The sequence below is a fragment of the Triticum dicoccoides genome, chromosome 7B (genome assembly GCF_002162155.2).
Source record: "Triticum dicoccoides isolate Atlit2015 ecotype Zavitan chromosome 7B, WEW_v2.0, whole genome shotgun sequence".
Classification (NCBI taxonomy): Eukaryota; Viridiplantae; Streptophyta; class Magnoliopsida; order Poales; family Poaceae; genus Triticum; species Triticum dicoccoides.
Window position 1 is genome coordinate 481,318,092 of NC_041393.1, and position 9,510 is coordinate 481,327,601.

Genomic DNA, 9,510 nt, shown 5'->3' on the forward strand with positions numbered 1-9,510 from the left:
GCTCGGCCCACTCGGCCAAACGGTCGGTCAGCGGAAGTGAGCGCTCCGGACTATGGAATTGAGACCAAAACAGCTCTTCCATCTTGTGATCCTTTTGGCTTCAAAAATGCACAACGGCATCCGCCGCACTCGCTGCTAAGTCCATATAAGGGTCCTCTGGACCCCACAGTTGGCCCAGCTGAGCATACTTTGGATCCGTAAACCTTCGGCGCAGCAGAAAAGGCTTGCCAGGTACTATATCTCCGGCCTGGCGCAGCTTTTCCTTTATAGCCCGCATTGCAGAGCGGGCATCCTTGGCTTCGGCGGTGGCCTTCTCCAGGTCTTCTTGCCCTGCTAGGCGCTCCTTCCCAAGAGCCTCGTTGCGGTCGGTAGCATCTTTTAACTTCACGGCCATTTCGGCCATCTCTTCCCTACTCCGGCAGTGTGCGGCCCTTTCGGCCACTAACTCCTCGGCCGCCCTCGAGGCCGCCGCATTACTCCTTCTGGCCTGCTCCTTGGCTTGAGAAAGTTCGCTCCGAAGGCTCTCCACAGCAGCGGCACTATCTACATTTCACACACATGTTGTAAGGAGCTGGCTTCGGCTCCTTACCAAGTGACCACAGAGAAACACTTACCTTGCGACTCATCAAGTCGCCTGTTGACCAGCGTGATGTCCGCATCCGCAACAGCGAGTTGCCGCTTCAGTTCAGCAACTCCATCAGTCCGACTGGCCCCCGGACGACCCGCCACCTGCATCGGCACGGCAGAAATTTAAACCTGCGATTTTGATCCTCGGCACGCTGTCGATTTCGACAACCTACCGAGTCTTAGGGGCTACTATCTATACAGGGCGCATTCTATATGCAAAACTGTTAAAAGGTGTGTCATTTTTACGTACCTCAAACCCCGCCAGCAAACTCCTGACAGCATTATGCAACCCGCCTTCGGCGGACGAAATCCTTTCAATCACCATGCTCATCAATGCGTGGTGATCTTCTGAGATAGACGCCTTCTCAAGCAGATCCTTCAGCCATACATTAGTTGGCGCTGAACTATCCGGCTTTGCCAAACCAGGGGGCTCCCTCCGTGACGACACTTCAGGCTCGTCCGCCCTATCCGATGGCACCCCGGACGGAGGCGTCTCGCTCTCCATCATCTCCGGACGAAGGTCCCCCGAAGACGAGCTCATTTGCGAAGGACGGATATCCGAACTACAAGGTAAAAACTTTAGTTATCCTCAGAAGCACAAATAGGGATGTCCCTTATTATAAAACTCCTTTCTTTCTACTTACGGCTCGTTGGAGGGCTGATTCTTTAAGGGAGATTGTGCAGCCGGGGCCTCCCCGGACGCAGGACCCTCTCGCGAAGATTTCTTCCCCCGTTTAGGGGCTTTTGCCCCCGGGTCCTCCGAGGCAGTCCTCTTCTCCCCTTGGAGGGAGGGATTCTCGATCCCCCCTCTTTCAAGAGCCTCCTTAGGCGAGGTAGTAGCTTTCCTGCTTTCCCCTTCGCCTTCCTCTGGAGGCGCAACCTCAAGCATCCGGACCAGCACGGAATCCGGCGCGGTCTCGGGGAGGGGGGCCGGACACCATATCAATTTTTCTTCCGCTATCCACTCCTGTTTAGAAGGAAGTTGGTCATAAGGCGAATCATCGAAAGGCAAACAAATGGTATGTCCGAACTTGGAACTACTTACTTGAGTATCCGGGCGATTGCAGCTTAGGCCAGCATCCTCGGTTAATTCCGGACGCGCCTCTTGCGATCCGAAGAATAATTTGTACATCTCCAGGGGTGTCATACCCATGAAGTGTTGAAGAATCCGTGGGCCCTCCGGATTGGACTCACAGCCGGAGAGGGCGGCGTTTGCAGGGCGGGAGACGCCTAATCAGCATAACCTGCATGACCACCACCATATCAACCTCCCTAGTTTGGAGATCTCGAATGTGGCCCTGCAGTAGGGGCACGTCCTTTGACGGCCCCCAGTTGAGCCCTTGGTTGACCCACGACATCAACCGTCGTGGAGGTCCCGGGCGGAATAAGGGCGGCGGCTTTTGTCTGCGGCCCCTCGGAACAGTAATATAGAACCACTCTTGCTGCCACGGGCCGAGCTCCTCTTGGAAGGAGCCATCGGGCCACGGGGCATCGGCCCTCCTACTTATGGCCGCCCCGCCACACTCCGCTTGACGCCCCCTGATCATCTTCGGCGCCACATTGAAGGTCTTCAGCCACAGGCCGAAGTGAGGGGTGACGCGGAGGAAGGCTTCGCAGACGACAATAAATGCCGAAATATGGAGGATGGACTCCGGAGCCAAATCGTGGAATTCCAACCCATAGTAAAACATGAGCCCTCTCACAAAAGGATCCATCGGGAAGCCTAAACCCCGACGGAGGTGGGATACAAAAACGACATACTCGCCGGGCTCGGGGGTGGGGATGGTCTGCCCTTCGGCAGGCAACCTGTGCGAAATCTCATAAGCCAGGTACTTGGCCTCCCGCAGCTTTAGCACATCCTCCTCCGTGACGGAGGAGGGCATCCACCGGCCCTGGAGGTCGGAACCGGACATCGTTGAAGGTCCGAAGCGCTCGAATCTGGAGCTCTAGGTGCTGGAACTTGGAGCGGGGAGAGGATTCGATGGAGGATTGAAGAAAAGAAACGAGCCTTGGTCCCATTATAAAGAGGGAGAATACCGAGAGCCATCTCCGTGACCGTTTGGGACTCGCCTTCGATAGAGGGGGCATGGCGACGGGCGCGGTTGGGTTACCCACGTCCGTATTGATGAGAATCCCGGATTAAGGGCGAACACGATCTCTGCTTCGACAAGACGTGCCAAGGAAATCGCTTCGCTAAACGCGCTGAGGTGGTAGAGTAAAAAATGATTCAAGTAATGGCTTGGTAGTGGCGTGACGTCATGCCACAAAAAACGTCAGCAGATTGAACTTGTGTATATATAATTCTCTCTACGGTGGAATGTGGAATTTATTTTGCAGAGCCGGACACTATCCTGGTGTTCACAATCTTCTATCATTCCGAGGAGGAACCCGCCTTGCAATGCCAAGCAATATACGCGCCGGACTTATCGTCATTGAAGCCTGGTTCAGGGGCTACTGAGGGAGTCCTGGATTAGGGGGTGTCCGGATAGCCGGACTACCATCATCAGCCGAACTATCATCGGCCGGACTATCATCATCGACCGGACTCCAAGACTATGAAGATACAAGATTGAAGACTTTGCCCCGTGTCCGGATGGGACTTCCCTTGGCGTGGAAGGCAAGCTTGGCGATACGGATACGTAGATCTCCTACCATTTTAACCGACTCTATGTAACCCTAGCCCTCTCCGGTGTCTATATAAACCGGATGGCTCTAGTCCGTAGGACAGAACAACAACCATTACAATCATACCATAGGCTAGCTTCTAGGGTTTAGCCTCCTTGATCTCGTGGTAGATCCACTCTTGTAAACATCCACAATATCAATATCAATCAAGCAGGACGTAGGGTTTTACATCCATCAAGAGGGCCCGAACCTGGGTAAAACATCGTGTCCCTTGTCTCCTGTTACCATCCGCCTAGATGCACAGTTCGGGACCCCCTACCCGAGATCCGCCGGTTTTGACACCAACACCTACCCTTCAAATTTCCTGGGTGCTATTGTTCCCGTAAAAGTAATTGGTTATAGCCTCCATTGTCCAACAGAATATCAGCTTGTAATTGTGCGTCGCTCCTGTATCATGCTGTGCTTGGGTAGGTTTTTCATCTGCATCCAGTAGTGTGGCAAATGATGGAAAGGTTTTTAGAACTAGCAAGATGCCCATGCGTTGCACGCATCAAGATGCCTTTGTATGAGTAGTTTATCTTGTGGGAGAAAAGGATGAACTAGGGAAGGCCTTATTTGCAAATCTGGAGAGGGTATGGGTATCTTTTTGCAAAATTCCCATTTATTTCCTTCCTATCTGTCAGATATAAATCGGACAGCCTATATTGCAAGAAAAAAGTATAGAGAAAAAAGTAGACAGTAAAGGAAGTAGAGATAAATATTAAATATTAAATATAAAATAAATATAACAGTAGAGAAGAGAGTAGAGATAGCAGATACGTCGGGAAAGGATCACGCCGCGCGGGAAAAAGCGGTCGGGCGTGCACTAGTTTTGGCGCGCGACATCCGGCGTGCTTTGTAAAATCCAACGCCCTCCCACCGCTCTGTGCCTTACCACCACTCTCTCCCTGCTCTGTGCCTCGCCACTACTCTCTCCCCGCTCTTTTTCGCCTCGCCACCGTGGCGCCACCATGCCGCCACGTCGCCGAGAAACTTGGGGATACCGCGGCGTCCACGCGCGCCCCTCCGGCGGCTTCTCCGCCGAGATCCAGTTCCGCGGGATGCGCCTCGGCCTCGGTAATTTCGACACCGCCAACGAGGCCGCCCACGCGTACGATGCGGCGGTGTGGCGCCTCCGCTGGCCTCATAGAACATTGAACTTCCCCAACGTGCCGATGCGGGAGCGGGCACAGGAGCTCGTGCCTCTGCCGCGGCTTAGCACCGACGAAGATCGTCATGACAACCGGAGGCGGGAGCACCATCTCGGCATCACCGAGATGGACGAGGAAGCCATGGCGCTGTGGCGCCAACACTTCCCGCAGGACATCATCAATGAGCGTGAGTTCTACGCGCAAAGGAGGGCGGAGAGGGATAAGACGAGGGCGGAGCGAGCCGCCTATCGCGAGGACAAGCGTAGGTGAAAAGCGGACGCTCAATTCAACATGAGGCTAGGAGCAGCGTCGCCCCCGGAATCCGATGACGATCGGTATCTTCACGCCTACAGTCAGACGTCGGAGGAGGACATCACCGAGGAGGAGTCGGACGACGAGCAGTAGTTGAATTATCTTTTTTTATCTATCTATGCTGAGAACTATCCTCTACTCTCTAGTATCTACTTCTCTATCTCAGCACTGTAAATGCTTTTTTAAAGCGCCGCGCATTGCGATTCTGTTGGAGATGCTCTAACATGGTAGACGAGTGCTTTAATGTTGCCCACAAGATGCGCGAGTATTACTTGTAGTATATTTTTCTTGCCATGTTGAGATTTTAAAACCACGAGTGCGAACATGCAGAGGAGCAATGAAGACCAAACACGGGATATTCGGGACATCTTCAAGGAGCGTGGCAAGTTAAAGAGGAGCTGCACCGAACCTGTAAAACGAGTTTTGGTAAGTAACACCCTTTCAATTACTTTCGTGTAGCCTCGTGTTCTTCGATGTGTATATGTTGTAGTTTCTGTTTCTCTTAAGCGTGGTGTTCTTCGATGTGTAATAAGAAGAGTCTTAATTGTCCTAATGCTTTCATTTTTAGCTTGATGTAGGAAGTGGGTGTTCTCACCTTGTAGTCTGTTTTTATTTTTATTTTTTCCTTTTGAATTCACTTCTCTGAGTTCTGTTTATCTGGCTTCTACTAAATGGATCTAGGTTGCTCTGAGTATTGATCTAAAAAAGAAGTAACTTCATGTCAGGATGCAGTTCCTGCGAGGAGGGAAGTATGGTCAACCTCAAGATCATGTTTCCAAAATAAGGCTGGATTACACACAAGGTGCCAGTTCCCTAATGATGCTGGATTAGACACAAGGTGCAAATTCCCAGATGATGCTGGATTACACACAAGCCAGGTGGAGTCGTCAGCTCTTCGTGTCCTCGTGGCATTAGTAAAGGCTGAAAGAAAGCGTGCAGCAGCCCTTGAGAATGTAGCTGAGTTCCTGAAGAAGCAAAAAGAGCAATCAGATGCTCTCTTCACCCAAGCCAAAGAAGAGATGGAAGAAGCCAGAAATAAGCTAGCAGAGGCAGAGCAGGCTAGGCGTCTCCTGCTATCTAAAACTGTTGTCAATACAAAATTTCCTTCATAATAGCTAGGTTCAAATGTTTATCCAGTCAGCATGCCTGTTGTGATGTCCGTGCATCTACTGATGTGGCACAAAATGTTTTTTTCAGGTCATGTAATAACAGCAATTACTTTCCAAACAATAACAGACGAAGCATTGGATATGGTATAGTTCACGTGCAAGCCCGACATTCCAAGTTCAACTTCCACATCAAACTCATGTTCGTAGATATCTGCACATTCATACATAATGTCCACAACCATTATTCACTTCAAAGCCAAAAAAAAAGTGTGAGTTATAAATAAAGAAAATCCTCTACTAGTTCCTGCTACCAGTGCGAGCACAACAAGTCAATACCATGCATAAATTAGTTATATTTTAGTCATTTTTTGTGTTCTAAAATGCCTGCCGGCTCGCGGAAGGACGTGTTGCCAGCACACGCGCGGATTCAATGAAGGCAGGCGGGGCAGTCTTAAGCTGGTTGCACGCGGCGAGGAGGCGTGCTCAGCCGGGCCTGCAGCGAGTGCGGCCCTCTTGGCCGGCGCGCCGGTTCAATGCCTACGCTATGAGAGGTCGCGTCCGTGTCAGAGCAATCACTCCCTCCAGTCCTTTTTTGTTTGGGTATAACAAAATCTCGTTTTCCATTCACATTTTACAAGTAAAATTCGTGGACAAACTTTGACCCAAAGTACGATGGGGACTAGTAATCCAGAATGGAGGTAGTAGTTTCTTTAATCAAAAAAGGGTTTCCCCTTCTGATTTTCATTACTGAAAACTAGCATCTAAATCTAAACCATAGTATTTGCCCTAGAACTACCAGGTTCAACATCTCGCAACATAAACCCATACAACCTCCATCGCAAAAAAAACCATACAACCATACGCCAAGGAGGTACGTAGTACTATGAATTCCATTTTTGCTCCATACCAATTGTTCTAAAAACTACTTACTACTTATAACGCGCCATTGAAAATCGGAACTCTTAACCCCACCAAAAAATGATATTTTAAACGTGGCTACTCGATCTGTGGCAACTGGCGAGCCACCGTGCTCCAAGTCGTTCACCTGTGGTCCCGATCATCAACTCCTACGGATCAAATTATCACGCGAGCTGACTATTCCTACAAAGGTGCTCCACCACGTACCCGGTACCCGCGAATGCAGCAATCGTGCACCCAGGGTTTTAGGGTTTATTTGTTAACATCGCCTTTATGTAACATTCATGTGTGCGAGACAGCGAGAGGCCGACTGCGTGCGTGCGCCTCTTCTCTTCGTATATGTACTCCACCGTTTGTCTGGTGTCCAAAAAGTTATAATAACTACTAGCAATGTGCCAATGTGTTGCCACACGATCAAAGTAGATTAATACATATTCACCGATTTGATAGAAAAAAAGTCTAGTTTTGAAATATGTATATCACTAAAAATATGTTATGTCTCACTCAAAATATATTCCTTTGGCGGTTTTGATGAGATAAGGGAGGAATGTTGTTGGTTTCAAGATTCGAGAAGTGGTATATGTCTAATTTCTACTCTTACTAGCAAGATGCCCGTGCATTGCACGGAACATCAAGATCTTGTGGAAGAAAAGGATGAACGAGGGAAGGCCTTATCTGTAAATGTGGTGAAGAGTGCGGGTAAATTGCCATATTTTCCTTCCTATCCGTCAGATATAAATCGGACGACCTACATTGCAGGATGGCAGGCCCACCATCATCACCAACTCTATTTTTTATCCCTACTCTTATAAAAAGCATTGTTGGTGATGATCGTGTGCCTACCATCCTGCAATATAGGCCGTCCGATCTATATCTGACAGATAGGAAGGAAACTATGGCAATTTTGCAAAAAGATACCCACACCCCTCTCCACATTTGCAAATAAGGCCTTCCCTCGTCCATCCTTTTCCCCCACAAGATAAACTACTCATACAAATGCATCTTGATGTTCCATGCAATGCATGGGCATCTTGCTAGTTTTTGCAAAAAGCTCATGTGTGTGTGAGAGAGAGGGAGAGTGGAGGAGTACGAAGTGCATGTGTGACAAAGACACAAGGAGTGTGTGTGCGATAGGTATCAGCTTAAAATGAGGCGATAGTGTGTGTGTGCACGATCGAGAGGGCGTGTCTCAAGAAGGGAAGAAAAATCTACATAGATACAAGGAGCGGGAGAGAGACATGTATGCGATGGTGGAAGTACGAGTGTGTGGGTGTATAAACCTATCTAGAGGCTAGCTGGTCGATAAATTTTTGTGAGAGAAATATGAGTCGGGGTGCGAAAGCGAGAGTTTTGTGTGTGAGAGAGAGAGACAGTAGTCGGGAAGGGGAGTGGAAGCAGGAGTTGTGTGTCTGTGTCTGTGAGAGAGAGAGAGAGGATACGGTAGTCGGGGTTGTCTGATCGGTAAACAAATGAATAATGTCAGTCTGGGATGGAGACGAAAAGGAGACCGCAACAAATGTTGTGTCTACAGGAGAGAGAGAGAGTAATTTTAGTGGTATGAGTCATATGTAGAGACATATAGGGTGTGTGCGAGAATCCCATAGAGAGAAAGACAAAGTGAAAGACGAATGGAGACTATGTGTGTGGCGGTGAAAAAGAATGCTTAGGTACCGAGTGATACCAGAGAATAGTAGAGACATGAGAGATAATGAAAACCGTGTAATGTATAATGATAGGGAGAGTGTGACACTTCTCAAGGGAGACGTCGAGAGACCATGTTTGCGAGGATAGGAGAAACATGAAGTGAGCGTGCGGGTGAGCTGGAGAAAAGAGAGTGATAGCTACCTGAAGGAGCATGCATGCGAGAGAGATGGGCGCCAAAGGAGTGAACAAAAAAGGGATTCAAATATTTGAATTCAAGATGATGATACATGTAATCCATACTCAAACCAAAATTGATCTATCAAACATGCATACTCATATGAATTCACGCACATCTATGTTATTTAATATGTAGATATTACTGATCCATACATTTTAGTAGAACATAATTTGGTTAAATTTTTTCAAATTCAACCTTAAGATTTCGAGATCGTTGTATTTGTAAATCATATTATACATATAAAGGAGCAGAATTTTTTGTTGTGCTTTTGAAAGTATATATAAAAAATGATATATATAGAATGTAATTCCAATTGAAAATGGATCCCGCCCGAAAAAAATAGAATACAAACGGGATTCAAATTGAGTTGTCACGGTAAACGTGCACTCTGCAAAATTTGAACGAAGTGGGGAAAGTCGCAGTAACTGCCCGAAACCAAAATCTGCGAGATGGAAATCACTACTACCTATCCCTGCCATGCAAAGCCTATCTGCTGGATTTCTATAGGTTTCGATAGGGGTAGGTTTGTAATTTCACCCAAACGTGACGTAACCACCTCTCACCCGGATTCATACACAGTGGGCGCCAAAACACAGTGTGTCCTCGGCCGAAATCGACTCCCTCCCTGATTCATATTCATACACGGTGGGCGCTAAAAACAAACTCTCGTCGGCAAATATTCGGTGTATGCGAGATTACCGTCCTCTCCCCAACCGACTAATGTTGTTGTGATGTAGTAGAAATTTGAAATGGGGGCTAAGTTTGTAAATTTCCTCGCATTTGAGACAAGCGCGCCTTGAATACATGGTCCCCCCTTCCTCTGTACCTCCCTTTTCCCCACTCGTAC